A 24,068-nucleotide genomic window follows, 5' to 3' on the forward strand; every position below is an offset into this window, starting at 1 on the left:
ATTGGTCTTTGAAATCGAATAGTACTTCTTCAAGAACTCTTGTTGCATTTCTGCCCAAGAAGTGATTGAAAAAGGCCTAAGATTGTTAAACCAATACTTTGCCTTGTCTTTTAAGGTGAATGGAAAAAGTTTGAGTCTTAAAACCTCTTCCAGCATGTCCGTATATTTTATGGTGGAAAATACTTCAAGAAACTCATCCAAATGCTTGTAAGGTTCTTCACTTGGAAGTCCATGATAGTTAGGAAGCATTTGAATGGTTTGTGGCTTAATTTCATAATGATGTGCTCTAAATGGAGCCAATTGGATGCATGTAGGTGCATTATACTCATTAGGCACATAATGGTCTCTTAAAGTAAGAGGTGGATTAGCTACTTGAGGTGCAACATGAACACCTTGGTTTTGAATTCCTTGATTGGTGATGGGAGGCTGTCGAGCATACATTGGCCTTGGCATTCCATATGGAACTTGGCTTTATTGTTGTGGTGGTTGGTGAATGTATGGCCTAGGCATGTCTAATGGTACTTCTATGTTCTCATTGTGCACATTGGGATGAAGAATACCTTGTTGGTCTATGCGACCAAGGTCCTCAACATGATTATTATTATGGTCATCCAATGATAGATTGGTCCTATTTGAACTTCCTCTTCCCCTAGGATTTCTAACGATGGATTCAAAATGCAAATCAAGAGGTACAAGAGTGGGTCTCAATGAACGACGTCCATGCATGCACAATACAATACACAACAAACACAAAGAATGACGAACACTATGCCTTCAAAATAATGCAATTAGACTTCTTCCACAAACACTTAATTCATACTCCCATGCCTTAACAACAATGATGCAAGAAAAAATAAAAACAAGCCTCCATGCGGGCCGATGATTTAACTAAGGGATTGAGTAAAGAAGGTCTCACAAAGGTCCTTTAGCATTTCAACTCCAAATTTAAAGCTTAGCTTAGCAAATCTTTTAAATTTTAGCTTTTTTTTTATTTTTTATTTTTTTCTTACTTAGCTTGAATGCTCCTTTGCTTGCTATGTCTCCAACAATGCACCTAGTTAAGTAAGAACAACACAATAAGTAACCAAAAAAAAAAAAAAAAAAAAAGTAAAGACACGATCAAAAGAGTACTAATCCTAATTGATTCCACAAATCCGACGTTGCCTAATGAAATCAATCCATCAATCCCTGGCAACGGAGCCAAAAACAAATGCGATCTGCCGCACTACCGTTAAGCTTGAAAGAGTGTGTGCATTTTAAGGCGATGGCCAAGAGTTTTACATTTATAGAAGCCACTATTACCTTTACTAAAAATATAGCTAGGGCGAGTAGGGATCGTCCCAAGGGATTGTGAGGATCGAACAAGGTCGTGGAATTGCTATTAGGGCTAGTAGGTCAAGTGATCAAACAATTGGTTGGTTGGTTCATTAGAGAGTAACTAAATTAAACTAAGTGATAACAAAAGAATGTAATTAAGAGTAAATAAGAGAGAGAGAGAGAGAGAGAGATCTTAGGGTTTAGAGATCACCACCAAGCAATGCATTTCTATACCGTTGACAAGTGACTAATGAGGGCAAGTGGTGTGTTGCAATATTGGTGTGTGTGTTTGTGTGTTTGGTTGATTCAACAAGCAAGGATGACTAGTTAAGCATGTATTGTCTAAACAACATGTGAAAGGCACAATATATCTAAGCAATGAAGCATATATTGTCTAAACAACATGTGAAAGGCACAATAGATCAAAACAAGTCATTAATCCTTTCATTAAGCTCACAATCCAAATACAACACAAGGATGGAGACATATGATACTTGCATTCAAAAGCTTGGATTGTCCTCCCATTTAACACTACACTACAACTACACTACATCTACACTACTAGCATGAAAATAAACTAGAGGAGAGGCACAATCCATTAAGGAATAAGTATGAACCATTAAGAGAATCACAAGAACATTCCATTAAGCACTATGTTTTGACAATCTCCAAATCTATAGCATCAATACACATAGACATGTATCAATAACACAAAATCTAGAGACCAGCACATGAACATCTATTCTAGCATACATAGACATATGGATAGAATGAAATGATTAATTGGAAGCATTGAACCACATAAATCATTGAATAAATAAGATCTATATATATCAAAGTGTTAAACATTAATTACAACACTAATCCCTCAATAATACACAAGATTAAGATATAGAAAGCATGCTTGGGGCTAACTCTAGCCCCAAGAGGATGTCTAGCCACTCATAGAGATGTTGTTCCAACCCTCAATGGCTAACTCCATGGTTGAAATCTGCTCCTTGTTGATGAAGAACTCCAATGGTGTCTCTAGCCTCCTCCTCTAAACTTGATTTCCAAGAGATGATATGAAAATGATATTGGCTCTCCTTTGTAAAAAGCAATCCTTATCTTTATATAGGTAGGTCAAATGACACCCAAAATGAGCTGGGGTCGTGCACACAATATTCCCTAATGATTGGATAAAGGACAACTTTCAATGAGATGGAAATTTAACTTTTTTGCACTAGAGGAAGTCCGATCAATCGAACCTTGGACTTGGATCGATCGAACTGGTTGAGATCCATTGAACTTAGGCTATATCGATCCAACTGGTTGAGCTTTTTGGAAAAAGACAAATCTGAGATATTTTGGGAGATATTTTTGGGAAAAGGACAAAAGTGGTTAGTGGGTGGTACAGCTGTGGATAAGGTCAATCATTTGAATAAGGACAAAAATATTCGATCGATCGAAGGGTGGTGTTGGATCGATCGGACTTTAGACTTTTTGCTTTTCGGCCAAGGCTTGGATCTATCTTGAAGTGTTAAGATCGATCATCGATCGATCAAACCTTGAAGTTGGATCGATCGAACTTTGCTACTTCCCACATTTGGCTTCATTTGCTTTCTTCTTTCTCCACTTTGCTCATTTCTTTGTTTAATCCCATAATTGTTTCAATTAAGCTCTTATTTGGCTGAGTTAGCTTATTTTTTGGATAAGTGCCTGAAAATGAAAATAATACGAAATCAATCTAAAACGGTAAAGTAAGATAGATAAAGGTGCTAGAATGCCTAAGCTTAAGGGGTTTAAATACGCACTTTTTAGCGCTCATCACAAAAACTGATGCGGTCTGCCGCACTACCGTCAAGCTTGAAAGAGTGTATGCATTTTAAGGCGAGGGCCAAGAGTTTTACATTTATAGATGCCACTACTACCTTTACTAAAAATATAGCTAGGGCGAGTAGGGATCGTCCCAAGGGATTGTGAGGATCTAACAAGGTCGTGGAATTGCTATTAGGGCTAGTAGGTCGCGTGATCAAACAATTGGTTGGTTGGTTGATTAAATAGCAACTAAATTAAACTAAGTGATAACAAAATAATGCAATTAAGAGTAAATAAGAGATAGAGAGAGATCTTGGGGTTTAGAGATCACCACCAAGCAATGCATTTCTATACCGTTGACAAGTGACTAATGAGGGCAAGTGGTGTGTTGCAATATTGGTGTGTGTGTGTGTTTGGTTGATTCAACAAGCAAGGATGACTAGTTAAGCATGTATTGTCTAAACATCATGTGAAAGGCACAATATATCTAAGCAACGAAGCATATATTGTTTAAACAAAATGTGAAAGGCTCAATAGATCAAAATAAGTCATTAATCCTTTCATTAAGCTCACAATCCAAATACAACACAAGGATAAAGACATATGCTACTTGCATTCAAAAGCTTGGATCATCAAACATCAAGCATGGATTGTCTTCCCATTTAACACTACACTGCATCTACACTACTAACATGAAAATAAACTAGGGGAGAGGCATAATCCATCAAGGAATAAGTATGAACCATCAAGAAAATCACAAGAGCATTCCTTTAAGCACTATGTTTTGACAATCTCCAAATCTATAGCATCAACACACATAGACATGCATCAATCCAATGGTGTCTCTAGCCTCCTCCTCTAAGCTTGCTCTCCAAGAGATGATATGAAAATTATATTGGCTCTCCTTTGTAAAAAGCAATCCTTATCCTTATATAGGTAGGTCAAATGACACCCAAAATGAGCTGGGGTTGTGCACACAATATTCCCTAATGATTGGATAAAGGACAACTTTCAATGAGATGAAAATTTAACTTTTTCGCATTGAAAGAAGTTCGATCGATCGAACCTTGGACTTGGATCGATCGAACTAGCTGAGTTCCATTGAACTTTAGCTGGATCGATCCAACTGGTTGAACTTTTTGGAAAAAGACAAATCCGATATATTTTGGGAGATATTTTAGGGAAAAGGACAAAAATGGTTAGTGGGTGGTACAGCTATGGATAGGATCAATCATTTGAATAAGGATAAAAGTTTTCGATCGATCGAAGGGTAGTGTTGGATCGATCGAACTTTGGACTTTTTCCTTTTGGGCCAAGGCTTGGATCTATCTTAAAGTGCTGAGATCGATCAGTGTTCGATCGATCGAACCTGGAAGTTGGATCGATCGAACTTTGCTGCTTCCCACCTTTGGCTTCATTTGCTTTCTTCTTTCTCCACTTTGCTCATTTCTTTGTTTAATCCCAGAATTATTTCAATTAAGCTCTTATTTGGCTGAGTTAGCTTATTTTCGGGATAAGTGCCTAAAAATGGAAATAATACGAAATTAATCTAAAACGGTAAAGTAAGATAGATAAAGGTGCTAGAATGCCTAAGCTTAAGGGGTTTAAATGCGCACTTTTCAGCGCTCATCACAAAAACTGATGCGGTCTGCCGCACTACTGTCAAGCTTGAAAGAGTGTGTGCATTTTAAAGTGACGGCCAAGAGTTTTACATTTATAGTTGCCACTACTACCTTTACTAAAAATATAGCTAGGGCGAGTAGGGATCGTCCCAAACGATTGTGAGGATTAAACAAGGTCGTGGAATTGCTATTAGGGCTAGTAGGTCGCATGATCAAACAATTGGTTGGTTGGTTGATTAGAGAATAACTAAAGTAAACTAAGTGATAATAAATGAATGCAATTAAGAGTAAATAAGAGAGAGAGAGAGATCTTGGGGTTTAGAGAACACCACCAAGCAATGTATTTCTTACCATTGACAAGTGACTAATGAGGACAAGTGGTGTGTTGCAATATTAGTGTGTGTGTGTGTGTTTGGTTGATTCAACAAGCAATGATGACTAGTTAAGCATGTATTATCGAAACATTATATGAAAGGCACAATATATCTAAGCAACGAAGCATATATTGTCTAAACAACATATGAAAGGCACAATAGATCAAAACAAGTCATTAATCATTTCATTAAGCTCACAATCCAAATACAACACAAGGATAGAGACATGTGCTACTTGCATTAAAAAGCTTGGATCATCAAGCAACAAGCATGGATTGTCCTCCCATTTAACACTACACTACAACTACACTACATCCACACTACTAGCATAAAAATAAACTAGGGGAGAGGCACAATCCATCAATGAATAAGTATGAACCATCAAGAAAATCACAAGAGCATTCCTTTAAGCACTATGTTTTGACAATCTCCAAATCTATAGCATCAATACATATAGACATGCATCAATAACACAAAATCTAGAGACAAGCACATGAACATCTATTCTAGCATATATAGACATATGGATAGAATGAAATGATCAATTAGAATCATTAAACCACCTAAATCATTTAATAAACAAGATCTATATATATCAAAGTGTTAAACATTAATTACAACACTAATCCCTCATTAATACACAAGATTAAGATATAGAAAGCATGCTTGGGGCTAACTCTAGCCCCAAGAGGATGTCTAGCCACTCATGGTGATGTTGCTCCAACCCTCAAAGGCTAACTTCATGGTTGAAATCTGCTCCTTGTTGATGAAGAACTCCAATGGTGTCTCTAGCCTCCTCCTCTAAGCTTGCTCTCCAAGAGATGATATGAAAATGATATTGGCTCTCCTTTGTAAAAAGCAATCCTTATCCTTATACAAGTAGGTCAAATGACACCCAAAATGAGCTGGGGTCGTACACAATATTCCCTAATGATTGGATAAAGGACAACTTTCAATGAGATGGAAATTTAACTTTTTCGCACTCGAGGAAGTTCGATCGATCGAACCTTGGACTTGGATCGATCAAACTGGCTGAGATCCATCGAACTTAGGCTGAATTGATCCAACTAGTTGAGCATTTTGGGAAAAGACAAATCCGAGATATTGTGTGCAAAAGGACAAATCCGAGATTTTGGGAGATATTTTTGGGAAAAGGACAAAAGTGGTTAGTGGGTAGTACAGCTGTGGATAGTACAGCTGTGGATAGGGTCAATCATTTGAATAAGGACAAAAGTATTCGATTGATCGAAGAGTGGTGTTGGATCGATCGGACTTTGGACTTTTTGCTTTTGGGCCAAGGCTTGAATCTATCTTGAAGTGCTGAGATCGATCAGTATTCGATCGATCAAACTTTGAAGTTGGATCGATCGAACTTTGTTGCTTCCCACCTTTGGCTTCATTTGCTTTTTTCTTTCTCCACTTTGCTCCTTTCTTTGTTTAATCCTAGAATTACTTCAATTAAACTCTTATTTGGCTGAGTTAGCTTATTTTCGGGATAAGTGCCTGAAAATGAAAATAATACGAAATTAATCTGAAATGGTAAAGTAAGATAGATAAAGGTGCTAGAATGCCTAAGCTTAAGGGGTTTAAATACGCACTTTTCAGCGCTCGTCACAGCCCCAAACTTAAATATTGCTAGTCCCTAGCAATGACCTATAAAGTAAAGGAATGAAATGAACAACTATACAACTATGAGCTAGAAAAAAAATAAATGGATAACGCTATTTTCATAGGGAACACGATTGCACTTAGCATATGCAACAAGCCTTTAAAACCCCTAGGTTACTCCTAGTGGACGAATGAAGTCTCGTGAGGGTTTCCAGAAATGGTACCCACAAACATTAAGCTTATTCTCACAAAAGTGGTACCAATATTACAAACAATCATTAGGAGAAAACTACCTCAAGTATGCAATTTTTCAAACATTTCCAAACAATCTCCCAAAATTTCAACATCAAGCAAGCAAGTATGGTCCTCCACACATCAAGAAAATGATCACGCAAATCAAAAAAACTCTACACTCCTTTTGAGTGGACCGGCATCAAATGTGTTGCTATCTAAGCCAACTAAAGAATTAATCACATCCTTACCCTCAAACTAGCACACAAATCTAGTACTGATCATCAAGACAAAAAGTGGACCTTTTATTAAAGCTTTATTGTTCTAGGTGCGCTTATTCTTTTCACTCATTTTTTTTTTATTTTTTTTTATAGGATCAAAGATGGAATCATGATGCAATGTGTTGATCTATTAAGCTTTCTAGTGATTCATAAGGTCGAGCGTTAGGTCAATAACTCCCAAACCTGACGGCTTTAGGGCATTAGGCATTCAAATACCCCTACGGACTTACAAGCTCAAATCAACTAGGTTGTAAATCAAGACAACCTCCATCTAATCATTTCCCACTTTTCACCTTTTGAGAGAAATCCTCACTTTTTATTGCTTTTGCAACTTTCATTTTTTTTTTTTCATTGAATTCAATTATTAACCTAGAGTTTAGGCCCTCCACCTTTCGGCGCGAGAAGTTCAATGTTTGATGAGGCTAGAATCCTGGCTACTTAGTGAAAATGGGTTGTTATCCACCTTTATCAAGAATAAAAGCTTTCAATGCACTACTAGTCCAATTGGGATATAACCAATTCAATAATCAACAAAGCATATACCCCACAAATGAATACTAGTGTGTGTCTGTGCTAGTGTAGAATCCTAGAATAAGCAATCACAAAATCAAGATAATGTGGACTACAAGTGCAAGCACGATATCAATCTTTTAAAAAATTTACTCCTAAATGGCATTCATAAGGCATACAAGGAGTATTGGACTCTCAAGTCAAGCAATTTTTAAATTTTAAGCAATATAGTCCTCAAAAGATCAAAATCATAGCTAGATATGGACCAATCATAGAAATATCCCTCAAATACACAAGTCATGCTCAAAATTTTGAATTTAAGACTAACACTGCAAAACACCATTCCCCCCAAACTTAAATGGCACAATGTCCTTAATGTGCAAAGAGAACAATGGAAAGAGTATACCAGTGCAACTAAGGCATAGAATGATCGGGACTGAAGTATCCGAAGTGGGTGGCATGGCCCCCCCCCCCCCCCAAACTTAGGATGAACTGTGGTCCTGAAAATTGGCACTTGGATAAACTCATCAGATAACAAAATGGGATAAATAATGCACAGTGGACATGCAAGAGTAAATGGGATAAACATATAAAGAAATGAGAGAGGTATTAGGGTGGTCCTGAAAATTGGATAGGACTCTCTCACTGAAGTCACTATGATGCACCTAACAGAGTCAAACATACAGATATGAGAATATAATCATATGACATCCACAATAAAAATAGATATATATAAAACAAATAAAGTACAGGTACAACAGAAATATCAACGCCGACAGACCGGCTGTAAAAATAATAATGTACAGTGACAAAAGTAAAGTATCAATAGGAGAGAGGGATCATGAGATAAAAGGAACTGGGAACTCAGGAGGATGAGGTAGGACGGGTAGGTCGGGTTCCTCGGATATCTCTGGATAGATCTCAGAACATAGTCGCGACATCCATGTAGAAGGCAACAAAATCAACTCTGTGGGCTGTGAGATCAGCTCGTATGGCAACAATAGCATCCTCAAGCGTTTGCAGACGCACTCCAAAGCCGAGGGTCAGATCTGGAGATAGATGAATCAGAAGAAAACTCCTGAGTCTGCTCCTGGTCGTGAATGGGCGACCTGGCTGGAGAGTACTGCTTTGCGTCGTCTGTAGGGCGCTCTAAGTCAATTTTTATATGATTGGCAGCTGGATCGACTGGTGCGTCGTCTGCTGCGGGATCTGTTACTGCCTCTGCTGTTGCCTGTGCCTCTGCCTATGCCTCCTCCTCCTCTAACTCCTCTGCAGCCACTACTACGTGGTCCTGTAGTCTAGAAATAATAGCGTTGTAGCTCTTGGTCCAATCCTTCTTCAGAAAGTGACATGAACCTCTCTCGGGGTGCTCTCGAGGATGGATGGGGTAGTGCTGGTCTATCAAAATCTGGGTGATGAGGTGGCTAAATAGAAGAGACTTAGCCCGTCCGTGCATCTCCTTGCTGATGTACTCGTTATATAGCTTCCTCATCACGCTCCAGATGAGCGCGAGAATAGACACCCAGTGCCTGGTGTGAGAGGCGTAGAGAGCTATCAGATAATCCCTCCTCCTCTGAATCTTGTGCCCTGCTATGTATATATTCTGAAAGAGCACGAATCAGTAAACCAAAGGTCATCTGGAAGGAATGTCCGAGTGGCGAAGGTCTCGCCACTAGCATGATGACCTGTAAGAAAGACCGCCATGTCGGCGTATGAAGGCCTGTATAGCCTCGGGTATGTGTCCTGAAGCTCTGGAGGACAGCAGTGTGGGCAGTGGTAAGAGTGGGCTAGCAAGTCCATTGTGATGGTGATCTGATGGCCATCTACAGAAGTGACCAGCTCTGCTGTGGTATGCGGGGATGGTCGGAGGTTCTGGTAGAATAACCGTACCAGCCGCGGGTAGACCGGCTCTGTAACTGGGGCAAAAATAGCTGCCAGGCCCCTCTGAATGATGTCATGGTAAGCGGATCAGGTTAGCATCAATCTAGAGAAGAAGGCCGTGTCGAACACTGACTTATGGTCGACCGTCATATACACATATCTAAGCGTGGGCCTATCATGCTCCAGATGAGCTGGCTAAGCTGGATGCTCAGCTCCAGCCTGTGGTAGAGATAGTGATGGAGCAAATACAGGATGAGCCGCATAGGTGGATGGTATATGGTCATCCTCAGCCTCATGAGATGGTGACTGCGGTGGGGTAGCCTGTGCTGGCTCCTCTAGTGCATGAGAGGGCTCTGCTGGCTCCTCTGTCCGTGGTCTAATGTGTCGGTGGGGCCCGTGTTACCTATTGGCAACGGTCTTCCTCTTAACTATAGCCTACAAAAAGAAAAAGAAAAACTTGCAATGGGAGTTAGTGCCAGAATAAGAAAGTTTAAGCACAATATAGAAACATGTATGTTAAGTAAAAATAGACAAAACAAATATGACATGAATCTATGCAGTGGCAGGATATGAAACATGTTAAACAATGTAAGTATGAAATTCATCCAATGTGGATCACAGGCATTGGGCATAGATATGATAGCATTAACATAAGATATGATGAATGAAGTGTGTGTGTGTGATTTGTGAAGTTCGATCGATCACAAAAAGAAGTGAGATCGACCACAAAAGTTGGATCGATCGAAAATAAGTGAAATCGATCTCACAACTTCGATCGATCTGAGACATGAGTTCGATCGATCTCTCAAGATCGATTTGAGATACAAGTTCGATCGATCGAACTGTGCGACGAATATAAACAGTCACAGATCTGTGACGTTGGAAGCATGGGGCCCACACGAACGTGTTCGTGGGCCTATCAACACAACACATCAATCAATTCCACCACCTACTCATGGCACATCCTCCCAAAATAGATCAAACATATACATATATATACGAAGCAAATACACATATATATATACATGGAAACCTAATGCTTCAAAGCTTCAAAAATGGAGATTCAATCATGTAAAAAGCAAGAATGCAACATATAAAGCATCTAATCATCATATTGAAGCTTAAATCATAAGTGAGATCTCGGATCTTACCCAAATCGATGAGAGAGAAGTGGATGCGAAGAGTGGGTGAGAAATCCGAGATGAGAGAGGTAGATGTGAGCTTGGATCTCGCTGAAGATGTCATCGGAAATGAGGGAGATGAGATTGGATGTGGTTGCAATGAGGGGAGTAAGGGTTTAGAGGGTTGCATCGATCAAAAAGATCGATCTTGAGACCCTCCTGGTCTATTTTAAAAACATTCCACACAGAGTTTGATCGATCGAACTTCAACTGAGATCGATCGAACTTTAATGAACTCTCTTCAAAGTATTTTTGGATTTTTTGAAATTTTTGAAAATTGCAAAATTAAAATTAAAAATTGGAATTAAAATTAAAAATTATAAAATAAAAATAAAATAGAATGAAATATTTTTGGTTTTTTTTTTTTTTTTAAACAATAATAATTAAAAACTTATTAAAATATTTTTGAAAAATTTTTGAAAAATAAAATAAAACAAAATGAAAATGAAAATATTTTGGATTTTTAAAATTTGAAAAGTCAAAACAAAGTCAAAATAATGAAATTGAGAATTGAGATCGATCGAAACAAGAGTTTGATCGATCAGACAAAGAGCAAAAATATACAGGTTTTTGGCTCAGAAAATTGGCTAAATGTTGGAACTTGAAGATCGATCGAACTTGGAAGTTGGATCGATCGAAGAACTTCAGATCGATCTTGGAATGTTTCGATCGATGAGACAGAGAGGTGAAATATGTAGGTTGATGCAGGCTCAAAATTTTTCTAAATGTTGAATCATGAGATCGATTGAACTTTGAAGTGGATCGATCGAAAATCTCTTGATCGATCTAAGAGTTAGTTCGAACGATAGGACAGAGAGGTGATTTGGATGCAGGTTTCTGCTGGTCGAAAATTTTTCTAAATGTTGGATGCAGAATGGAGTTCGATGTTCGATTGATCGAACTCAGGTTTAAGATCGATCGAACTATGCAGAATGCTTAATAATGACATGAAAGCTCATGACATCCTCACCAAAGCTCCTTTCAATGCATATGAACCAAAAACAAGTATCTAGACTTCGCAAGAAATGAAATGAAAGATAGAAATAAGGGAGGAATAGGGTTTGGACACCCTACGAATGCTTTTACTAGTCTTTAACGTCTCTAGCAAGACATTGGGCTCTTTTAGCCCGGATCAAAGATTTTGTAATGCATCCCCTCCTTGTTGGGGTGATAGATGCTTTGAACTTCACCCAACAAATGGTTCTTTGAAGAACTTGTTGGATTAAGCTCAAAAGAAACCTTTAGTCCTTTGTCTATGCAATCACAACCTTTGGGCTTCCATGCCCTTTCAAAGCAAGAATTTGAAACAGGACTTGTAGAATGTAAGGTTGAAGATAATCCTTTGGAAGTTTTGGTCTTATACAAAAGCTCATTTCCTTGACATTGGAGATCATGACATTCATCTACAACATTAACCTCCCCTTCATATTTGTCAAATAAATTAGATGTGGAATTAAAGATATTCAACTTCACCTTTATGTGGCCAAATGACATCTTTATTATTGCCATCCTACAAATGATGTTGGCATTAGCGGTTGCCAAGAAAGGACGGCCAAGGATAACGGAAATTTGGCTCTTAGGATTGGGGACCGGTTCCGTGTCTATGACAACGAAATCAACCGGGAAGAAAAATTTAATTATACCTCAATTATACCCCTAGGATTCTTAATGGATTGATCGGCAAGTTGCAAAACTACTGACGTCGGATTCAATTCACCTAGGCCCAATTTGACATAAACCGAGTATGGAAGAAGGTTGACACTTGCTCCTAAGTCAAGAAACGCTCAATTAATGATATGATCACCAATAATGCATGATGTAGTGGGTGAACCGGGGTCTTTAAACTTTGGAAGAGTGTTATGTTGCAAAATTGAGCTTACTTGCTCGGTCAAAACCACTTTTCTTGGTGCTTGGCTCTTGTTTTTCCACTTTTGGGTGCACAAGTCTTTCAAAAATTTGGCATAAGCCAGAATTTGCTTGATTGTATCTAATAATGGAATATTAACTTTCACTTACCTAAACATTTCCATAATTTCATTGGTTTTTGCCTTTTGCTTGTCTTTTGAAATGGATCCTTTTAAGGTATCCGAAAATGGAATTTTTGGTTCAAACACTTTTTCAAAAATTTTTTTTGAACTCTCTTCAACACAAGAAGTTTTTAAATCATTTTGTTCCAAATCATTTTTCAACAAAACCTTTTCAACATCATTTTTCAAAACTTCTTTTTCAAACACATTTTTCAAGACTTTCTCATTTACAAGATCATGTATATGCAATGAAGGAGGAATGAGATGTAAAATGGGACGGGTGACAACTTGAGGTTGCACCGGTTCACTCTCTTCATTGGACATTCCAACTTAATTGCTCACAATCGTACCACTCCGCAAGGTAGTCACCGCATTAACATGTTTAATGGTATGGCCTTCCGATGAAGAATGGGTTTCCACAACACATTGTTATTTAGGTGGGGCATTAATAGGCATCATTCCCTTCTCTCTTGCATTAAGAGTGCTTGCTATTTACCCTACTTGGGTTTCTAGCTTCGTAATAGATTGAGAGTGAAAATGAAGCAATTGTGTGTTAGCCTCTAAAGTGCCCAAAGCATTTAAAACTTTTTCTTCAAATGCAGGACTTCTAGTATTACCTTAGGAATAAGATTGGTTGGGAAAATGAGAATTAGCAAATTGATTCCCTTGTGATTGATAAGGTCTATAACCTTGGGATCCTTGGTTTTGAAGTGGAGGTGGAATGTACTTCCCTTGAAAACAGCCTTGGGAAGGGTTTGAGCCATCTCCTTGATTTTTCTAAGAGAAATTCGGATGATTCCTCCAACTTGGATTATAGTGAGTACTTTAAGGATTGTTCCTTGGTTCACAAAAGCTGCATTGACTTGTTCATTACGTTCATTTTGCACTTGTCTATGAGAATAAAGAGAAGTAGAATGAAGAACACTAGAACAAGTCATACATGTTTCACTTGATGCACAATGAGAATGGTTAGGGAAGGAAGATACTTGGTTTGCCGAGTTTTGGTTAATCAAAAATTAATCAAACCTTTGAGATAAAGATTTCATTTCGGTGGCTATTTCATTTGAATGGTCGACTTGATGTAAGCCAACACTCTTCCTACCTTGTAAATTTCTACCATTCTTGGATGATAGTGTTCTATGCAAAGAATTTTCACTCATGCTCTCATAAAGACGCCACACGTCATCCTCATGCCTATCAATGTATGAGCCACCCATGGAAGCATCAACCATACCCTTATAGTTGTCCAGTAAGCTCTCAAAGAAATATTGAACTAATTGCCATTTGGGCATGTCATGATGTGAACACTTCCTAAGCAATTCATTAAAGCGTTCCCATGCCTCATAAAACGTTTCTCCATCCCCGTGTGAAAATTCACGAATTGAGGTTCTCATGGCATTGGTCTTTGAAACCGGATAGTACTTCTTCAAGAACTCTTATTGCATTTCTGCCCAAGAAGTGATTGAAAAAGGCCTAAGTTTGTTAAACCAATACTTTGTCTTGTCTTTTAAGGTGAATGGAAAAAGTTTGAGTCTTAAAACCTCTTCTGGCATGTCCGTATATTTTAAGGTAGAACATACTTCAAGAAACTCATCCAAATGCTTGTAAGGTTCTTCACTTGGAAGTCCATGATAGTTAAGAAGCATTTAAATGGTTTGTGGCTTAATTTCATAATGATGTGCTCTAAATGGAGGCAATTGGATGCATGTAGGTGCATTATACTCATCAGGCATATAATGGTCTCTTAAAGCAAGAGGTAGATTAGCTACTTGAGGTGCAACATGAACACCTTGGTTTTGAATTCCTTGATTGATGATGGGAGGTTATGGAGCATACATTGGCCTTGGCATTCCATATAGAACTTAGCTTTGTTGTTGTGATGGTTGGTGAATGTATGGCCTAGGCATGCCTAATGGTACTTGTATGTTCTCATTATGCACATTGGGATGAAGACTACCTTATTGGTCTATGTGACCAAGGTCCTCAACATGATCATTATTATGGTCATCCATTGATAGATTGGTCCTATTTGAATTTCCTCTTTCCCTAGGATTTCTAACGATGGATTCAAGATGCAAATCAAGAGGGACAAGAGTGGGTCTCAATGAACGACGTCCATGCATGCACAATGCAAAACACAACAAACACAAAGAATAACAAGCACTATGCCGTCACAACAATACAATTAGACTTCTTCCACAAATACTTAATTCATACTCCCATGCCTTAACAACAATGATGCAAGAACAAATAAAAATAAGCCTCCACGTGGGCCGACGATTTAACTAAGGGATTAAATAAAGAAGGTCTCACAAAGGTCCTTTAGCACTTCAACTCTAAATTTAAAGCTTAGCTTGGTAAATCTTTTAAATTTTAGCTTTTTTTTTTTTCTTTTTTTTTCTTTTTTTTTTTTCCTTGCTTAGCTTGAATGCTCCTTTGCTTGCTTCCTCTCCAACAATGCACCTAGTTAAGTAAGAACAACACAATAAGTAACCAAAAAGAAAAATAAAAAAAAATTAAAGACACGATCAAAAGCGTACTAGTCCTAATTGATTCCACAAATCTGATGTTGCCAAATCAAATCAATCAATCAATCTCCGGCAACAACGCCAAAAACTGATGCAGTCTGCCGCACTACCGTCAAGCTTGAAAGAGTGAGTGCATTTTAAGGCGAGGGCCAAGAGTTTTACATTTAAAGAAGCCACTACTACCTTTACTAAAAATATAGCTAGGGCGAGCAGGGATCGTCTCAAGGGATTGTGAGGATAGAACAAGGTCGTGGAATTACTATTAGGGCTAGTAGGTCGAGTGATCAAACAATTGGTTGGTTGGTTGATTAGAGAGTAACTAAATTAAACTAAGTGATAACAAAAGAATGCAATTCAGAGTAAATAAGAGAGAGAGAGAGAGAGAGAGAGAGATCTTGGGGTTTAGAGATCACCACCAAGCAATGCATTTCTATACCGTTGACAAGTGACTAATGAGGGCAAGTGGTGTGTTGCAACATTGGTGTGTGTGTGTGTTTGGTTGATTCAACAAGCAAGGATGACTAGTTAAGCATGTATTGTTTAAACATCATGTGAAAGGCACAATATATCCAAGCAACGAAGCATATATTGTCTAAACAACATGTGAAAGGCACAATAGATCAAAACAAGTCATTAATCCTTTCATTAAGCTCACAATCCAAATACAACACAAGGATAGAGACATATGCTACTTATATTCAAAAGCTTGGATCATCAAACAACAAGCATAGATTATCCTCCCATTTAACACTACAATACAACTACACTACATCTACACTACTAGCATGAAAATAAACTAGGGAAGAGGCACAATCCATCATGGAATAAGTATGAACCATTAACAGAATCACAAGAGCATTCTTTTAAGCACTATGTTTTGACAATCTCCTAATCTATAACATCAATACACATAGACATGCATCAATAACACAAAATCTAGAGACCAGCACATGAACATCTATTCTAGCATACATAAACATATGGATAGAATGAAATGATCAATTGGAAGCATTAAACCACCTAAATCATTGAATAAACAAGATCTATATATATCAAAGTGTCAAACATTAATTACAACAATAATCCCTCAATAATACACAAGATTAAGATACAGAAAGCATGCTTGAGGCTAACTCTAGCCCTAAGAGGATGTCTAGCCACTCATGGTGATGTTGTTCTAACCCTCAAGGGCTAACTCCATGGTTGAAATCTGCTCCTTGTTGATGAAGAACTCCAATGGTGTCTCTAGCCTCCTCCTCTAAGCTTGCTCTCCAAGAGATGATATGAAAATGATATTGGCTCTCCTTTGTAAAAATCAATCCTTATCCTTATATAGGTAGGTCAAATGACACCTAAATGAGCTGGGGTCGTGCACACAATATTCCCTAATGATTGGATAAAGGACAACTTTCAATGAGATGGAAATTTAATTCTTCGCACTGGAGGAAGTTCGAGCAATCGAACCATGGACTTGGATCGATCGAACTGGCTGAGATCCACTGAACTTAGGCTGGATTGATCCAACTGGTTGAGCTTTTTGGGAAAAGCCAAATCCGAGATATTTTGGGAGATATTCTTGGGAAAAGGACAAAAGTGGTTAGTGGGTGGTACAGCTGTGGATAGGATCAATCATTTGAATAAGGACAAAAGTTTTCGATCGATCGAAGGGTGGTGTTGGATCAATCGAACTTTGGACTTTTTGCTTTTAGGCCAAAGCTTGGATCTATCTTGAAGTGCTGAGATCGATCAGTGTTCGATCGATCGAACCTTGAAGTTGGATCGATCGAACTTTGCTGCTTCCCACCTTTGGCTTCATTTGATTTCTTCTTTCTCCACTTTGCTCCTTTCTTTGTTTAATTCCAGAATTGCTTCAATTAAGCTCTTATTTGGCTGAGTTAGCTTATTTTCAGGATAAGTGCCTGAAAATGGAAATAATACGAAATCAATCTAAAACGGTAAAGTAAGATAGATAAAGGTGCTAGAATGCCTAAGCTTAAGGGGTTTAAATATGCACTTTTCAGCACTCATCACACCCCCAAACTTAAATATTGCTAATCCCTAACAATGAACTAGAAAGTAAAGGAATGAAATGAACAACTATACAACTATGAGCTAGAAAACAATAAATGGATAACGCCACTTTCGTAGGGAATATGATTGCACTTAGCATATGCAATAAGCCTTTTAAATCCCTAGGTTGCCCCTAGTGGACGAGTGAAGTCTCGCGAGGGTTTCCAGAAATGGTACCCACAAACATTAAGCTCATTCTCACAAACGAGGTACTAATATTGCAAACAAGCATTGGGAGAAAACTACCTCAAGTATGCAATTTTTCAAACATTTCCAAGCAATCTCCCAAAATCTCAACATCAAGCAAGTAAGTATGGTCCTCCACACATCAAAAAAATAATTATGCAAATTAAAATAACTCTAGAATCCTTTTGAGTGGACCGGCATCAAATGTGTTGCTATCTAAGCCAACTAAAGAATTAATCACATCCTTACCCTCAAACTAGCACACAAATCTAGTACCGATCATCAAGACAAAAATTGGACCTTTTATTAAAGCTTTATTGTTCTAGGTGCTCTTATTCTTTTCACTCATTTTTTTTTTTTTTTTTAGGATCAAAGATGGAAGCATGGTGCAATGTGTTAATCTATTAAGCTTTCTAGTGATTCATAAGGTCGAGCGTTAGGTCAATGACTCCCAAACCAGACGGCTTTAGGGCATTAGGCATTTAAATACCCCTACGGACTTACAAGCTCAAATCAACTCGGCTACAACTCAAGACAACCTCCATCTAATCATTTGCCATTTCTCACCTTTTAGGAGAAGTTCTCACTTTTTTTATTACTTTTGCAACTTTTTTTTTTTTAATTCAATTATTAACCTAGAGTTTGGGCCCTCCACCTTTCGGCGTGAGAAGTTTAGTGCTTGATGAATCTAGAATCCCGACTACTTAGTGAAAAGAGGTTGTTATCCACCTTTATCAAGAATGAAAGCTTTCAATGCACTACTAGCCCAATTGGTATATAACAAATTCAATAATCAACAAAGCATGTACCCCATAAATGAATGCTAGTGTGCGCCGGTGCTAGTGTAGAATCCTAGAATAAATCTCAAAGCAATCACAAAATCAAGATGATGTGGACCACAAGTGCAAGCAAGATATCAATCTTTCAAAAAATTTACTCCTAAATGGTATTCATAAGGCATACAAGGAGTATTGGACTCTCAAGTCAAATAATTTTTAAATTTTAAGCAATATAGTCCTCAAAAGATCAAAATCATAGCTAGATATGGACCAATCATAGAAATATCCCTCAAATACACAAGTCATGCTCAAAATTTTGAATTTAAAACTAACATTACAAAACACCATTCCCCCCAAACTTAAATGGCACAATGTCCTCAATGTGCTTAAAGAACAAAGGAAAGAGTATACCAGTGCAACTAAGGCATAGAATGATCGGGACTGAACTATCCGAAGTGGGTAGCATGGCTCCCCCAAACTTGGGATGAACTGTGGTCCTGAAAATTGGCACTTGGATAAACTCATCAGATAACAAAATGGGATAATTAGTGCACAGTGGACATACAAGTGTAAATAGGATAAACAGATAAAGAAATGAGAGAGGGATAAGGGTGGTCCTGATATTTGGGTAGCACTCTCTCACTGAAGTCACTGTGATGCACCTGACGGAGTCAAACATACAGGTATGAGAATATAATCATATGACATACACAATAAAAATAGATATATATAAAACAGATAAAGTACAGGTACAACAAAAATATCAAAGCTGACAGACCGGCTGTAAAAATAATAATGTACAGTGACAAAAGTAAAGTATCAATAGGAGAGAGGGATCATGAGATAGAAGGAACTGGGAACTCAGGAGGATAAGGTAGGATGGGCAGGTCGGGCTCCGCGGATATCTCTAGATAGATCTCAGAACATAGTCGCGACATCTGTGCGGAAGGCAGCAAAATCAGCTCTTTAGGCTGTGAGATCAGCTCATATGGCAACAACAACATCCTCAAGCGTCTGCAAATGCACTCCAAAGCCGGGGGTCAGATCTGGAGCCTCAGGCATAGATGAATCAGAAGAAAACTCATGAGTCTGCTCCTGGTCGTGAATGGGTGACCTGGCTGGAGAGTACTGCTCTGCGTCCTCTGTAGGGTGCTCTAAGTCAAAAATTTTATATGATCGGCAGCTGGATCGATTGGTGCGTCGTCCGTTGCGGGATCTGCTGTTGCCTGTGCCTCCTCCTCCTCTTCCTCTAACTCCTCTGCAGCCTCTATTGTGTGGTCCTGTAGTCTAAAAATAATAGCGTTGTAGCTCTTGGTCCAGTCGTTATTCAGAAAGTGACATAAACCTCTCTCGGGGTGCTCCCGAGGATGGATGGGGTAGCGCTGGTCTATCAAAATTTGGGTGATAAGGTGGCTGAATGGAAGAGACTTAGCCCGTCCGGGTGTCTCCTTGCTGATGTACTCATTATATAGCTTCCTCATCACGCTCCAGATGAGCACGGGAATAGACACCCAGTGCCCTGTGTAGAAGGCGTAGAGGGCAATGGCTATAACTTTTTATAAATTATCAAAAAGTATTTATCAATTTTTTTGACACTATAAGTATGTATGTAATGAGGCCAAGGGCCACGCATGTTTACTTTAGTATATGTATACATTTGGTACCAAATCTTGCTTCAAAAAATGTATTTTAACCAACTTTGGAGGTTTGGCATATGAAATTCTTATAATTGACATGTACAAGGCATGAACCATTGTTTTACATTCAATTATTCATTTTGAGGTTGTTAGCATGTCCACATGTTCACATCTCTTTGAAAATCAGTTTTAAACCTTTGTTTTTGAACCAATTCCTAAAGGGATTTGAGGTTTGGGTTAAGCCATAATGTTTTTGGCATATAGCAGGTCTTACAGCATCTTTTCAAGCCATTTCGGTGGTCCAAAATGTTGGTTCGGTTGACCGATGGCTCTTGGGGACTTAATTGCACAGTAAAAACTCATTTCCAGTAGCCTTTTTCACTGTTCAAGGTCATTTCGGTCGACCGAAACTCTATTTCAGTCTACTGAAACAACCTCCCCTCAAAAAAAACATGTTTTCAAGAAAATTTATGTCTTGTTTGATCGCCCAAAACTCTATTTCGGTTGACCAAAATAGCCCTCATGCACCTACCTTCCAGATTTTGTTTCAGCTTTGATGTTTCAACTTTAAAAGGTCATATCTTCTTCATTTCTAATCCAAATTGGGTGATTCTTGAGCCTAAACTCAAGGATTTTGAGTCAAATTTCCAATGGTACCAATGCTATTCTCAGATTCAAAACACAGTGGGAGTTATTCATGTTTTAGTGAGGTAGTGTCAGTTTTTGTTTAAACCGAGAATGGGTGTTTTATGAGATTCTTGGCCAAAGTTCTTAAAGTGTTATGAAATGATTAAATTAGGTTATATTCACCTTGTTTGACTTGTTTAGAGTCAACTTTCTCTTTTTATTTGTGAATTGACCATTTGCCCCTTGGTTAATAGATTTTGTCCGTTTTGACCTTTGTTTTCACTTTCATTTTCTTTGAATTCCGTGGATTCATGGAAGGTCACATTGGTGTCTTAGAGATGGTTTATATCTTTAGAGACTTTGGTTTATCTTTCGCTTTCGCATTTCGAACCCGTTACCGGGTCAACTTTTGGTTCATCACTGACGCATCGAGTTGTAAAAACTTGGGCCGTCACAAAAATTAAGGGTTCGGTGGAAGAGGTAGAAGGAGGTTTGGTGGAGGTGTTTATAATGGTGTTAGATGGTGACGGTGGTGGTTTTGAGGTTGGAATGGTGGTGGCGATTCTGGAGATGGGGATTGTAGTGCAGTGGTGGCCTTTGGTTTGGCTGTTCGAGACTATTGTGATCTCACATGGCTGTCGACTCAGTCGCTTTCTCAACTTTTTATTTACTTATTGAATCACTGCGAAGAATACGGCCTATCAAGCCGACTGCCGTCTCCACAAGTTGCCCCACCATTGTAGAGGTCACCACTGATGTGTAATTGTGTTTTAAGTTTTATACTTCGTTGGTGTCTCTATGAGCGTTCTCTAGTTTTAGGGTTCGTTTGCGATCCTTTTTACAACAATCCCCAATTCACTATTGCAGAGGCCACCACACAACTAAGGGTTATGTTTAGTGAGTTTAAGACTGAGTTTGGTGGGAACTGTGACGTCCCTGGTTTTTCAAGCCAATGTGTCCTGTGATGAACCGCAGTTTGACCCGATAACGAATCCGAAATGCGGAAGCGAAAACAGAAAACAAGTTTTTAGGGATGTACAACATCCCTAGGATACCAAAGTGACCTTTCATAAGGCCACGGAACTCCACGAGAACCGATGCAGAAGAAAAGATCAGAAAAAGACCAAATAAGCCCCCAATGGCAAAATAGTCTTTTACATGGAAGTAACGTCTTTGGAAATGTACATCATTCCCAAGACACATTCATGACTTCCCATGAAGTTACGAAACTCATAAGAAAGCATAGCAGAAGCAATTTAAAAAAAAAAAAAAAATCGGACAAGTTTAGCCCAAAAGGCAAAATAGTAATTTTTAGCAAGATTTGGGTGCTACCGTGCACACCATTGGAAAGACAGTAAAAAATTAATCAAGTTAGACTCAAGAATCACTTGATTTGGAGTCCGGATAGAAGAGAAAAGTCAAAAACAAAAGTTTTGACGTCTTCGAGGCCGTGAATAGTGTTTTGATAGCAATGAATAGTAACCTAGGCAAAATGCTGAAGTTCGTGTGCCATCTTGAGGTACTAAACGACGTTTTCTGGAAAAACACGAAGAAGAAACCTCACTTAAAATAAATTTTCCAAGCTGACCATGTCAAAAGAAAATTTTATTTTTTACGTGAAATCCCCAAAATGCCCTTACAACAGACTTTTTCAAATAGTGCAAGTGCGCACAGGAAATCAGATTTGACACGGGGTTTTCGGGTCTGAGACGACATTTTCTGGAAAAATGTTGTGAAGAAACCCCCCCTAAAATCATGTTTTCTATATGACTGTGTTAAGACCGAAATTTAGTTTTCAAAGTAAATTCCCAAAATGTCCCTAGATCAGTTTAGGCCAAGAGGGTTAAAAAGTTGCTACATGCATAGCAGAAAATTGAACTTTACAAGGGATTTTCGGTACCAAGATGACATTTTCTGAAAAAACATGAAGAAGAAACCCCCCCTAAAATCATGTTTTCTACTCGACCATGTTGAAAGAAGAAAAAAAAAAATGCGCTGTGAAATACCCAAAACGCCCCTGATTAGTCTAGGCCAAAAAAAAGGAAAATGCAACTTTGCACTAAGTGTTCATTTGATCCTAAATGCATTTCTAGACTAAAACAATTATGCACGCAAATGTATTTAGTGTTTTTAAGCACGCGGAAATGGTCCGTGGCTCTCAAAAATGGCCGATGCAAAATACAACCCCCCGACGGTCAAAAATGGCGAAAATGAACTCAAAATGGAAAATTTGAAATCCAAAAATATTAAATGGTTTCAAATTACCGTTTGGCCCCTCGCCACACTTCATACATAATTAATGAGACCCTATGAAAGAATAAAAATGGAATTCCCACACCCAATGCAAACATGGTGAAGCAATAACTTGTCATTTTCCAATATTTTCATAATATTTCTTAAAGTCAAAAGTTACATAGAATACAAAATAATAGTTATTGGCCTCCAGCCTCATCTCATACATGTCAAATACATCATAAAAGGTGTACTTATGTACACGTTACATATATAGAATCAAATATACAAGTTTTGACATACAAAGCTACAAAAATGATTTCATACCAACATTTTCATGAAAATGATACTTCAAGTCTACGAAACTTCCATGGCATAGTGTGCATCCCAAATCAAGGTCCCTGTACCTAAAAAATGTCCCCACTATGTGGGTAAGTAACATAAAGCTACTCGTAGGATATGAGCATGCATAGACTTAACAATTTATTGTTCATTAAATTGATATAAATCAATATATAAGGTCCATACCACCTAGTGTCTATGTCCAAGGTGAGACACAAGGAGCATCCTAAGATACCTTAAAGCATTTCTAGCATAAACCACATCATGCATGTAATTTAAACAACATAGAAGCATGCGGTACACACAACAAGGTAATCAATATACAAGTATACATACACAAGTATACAATCAATATTGAAATACACTTAAGACAAGTATACAAGACATAAGTATACTAGGTTATCTAGAAGGTAAATCATCTATATACAAATGTATACACCAAGTCTAAGCAATATTGATGTGGAACTACAACATATATACAAGTATATTAAGCATTTTTTATATACAAGGCATACAAGTATACAAATCCAAAGTATACTAAGCAAGAAATGAGGTATCATGCATTCTAGTACAAGTTAAAAGCAATCCAAGATTACAACTAGGAATTGAATGCGAAATCAACAACTGGTGGAAAGACAAATGACATAAGGTCTCAATGACCAAGCAAGTGGTTCCAGGTTACTAGCCTGCAAGGTACTACCTAGTGCACAACTAAACCCGGAATAAAACCGTTATATTGGTGATTTTGGGTTACTAGCCTTCAGGATACCACCCGGTGCCCACTATATGAAATAGAGGGAACTCTCATCCCTCGTACTAGAGCCATGCTCTAGCCGTA

At 38.2% G+C, this 24,068-nt stretch overlaps 1 pseudogene; it reads left to right on the forward strand.

Annotated features, from left to right (window-relative positions):
• Positions 1-14,119: 14,119 nt before the first annotated feature.
• LOC132310861 (small nucleolar RNA R71) lies at positions 14,120-14,218 on the forward strand (annotated as a pseudogene).
• Positions 14,219-24,068: the final 9,850 nt, after the last annotated feature.

This window comes from Cornus florida, unplaced genomic scaffold (genome assembly GCF_030987335.1).
Source record: "Cornus florida cultivar Cherokee Brave unplaced genomic scaffold, ASM3098733v1 CherokeeBrave_3.0.0_Hap2_Chr05, whole genome shotgun sequence".
NCBI lineage: Eukaryota > Viridiplantae > Streptophyta > Magnoliopsida > Cornales > Cornaceae > Cornus > Cornus florida.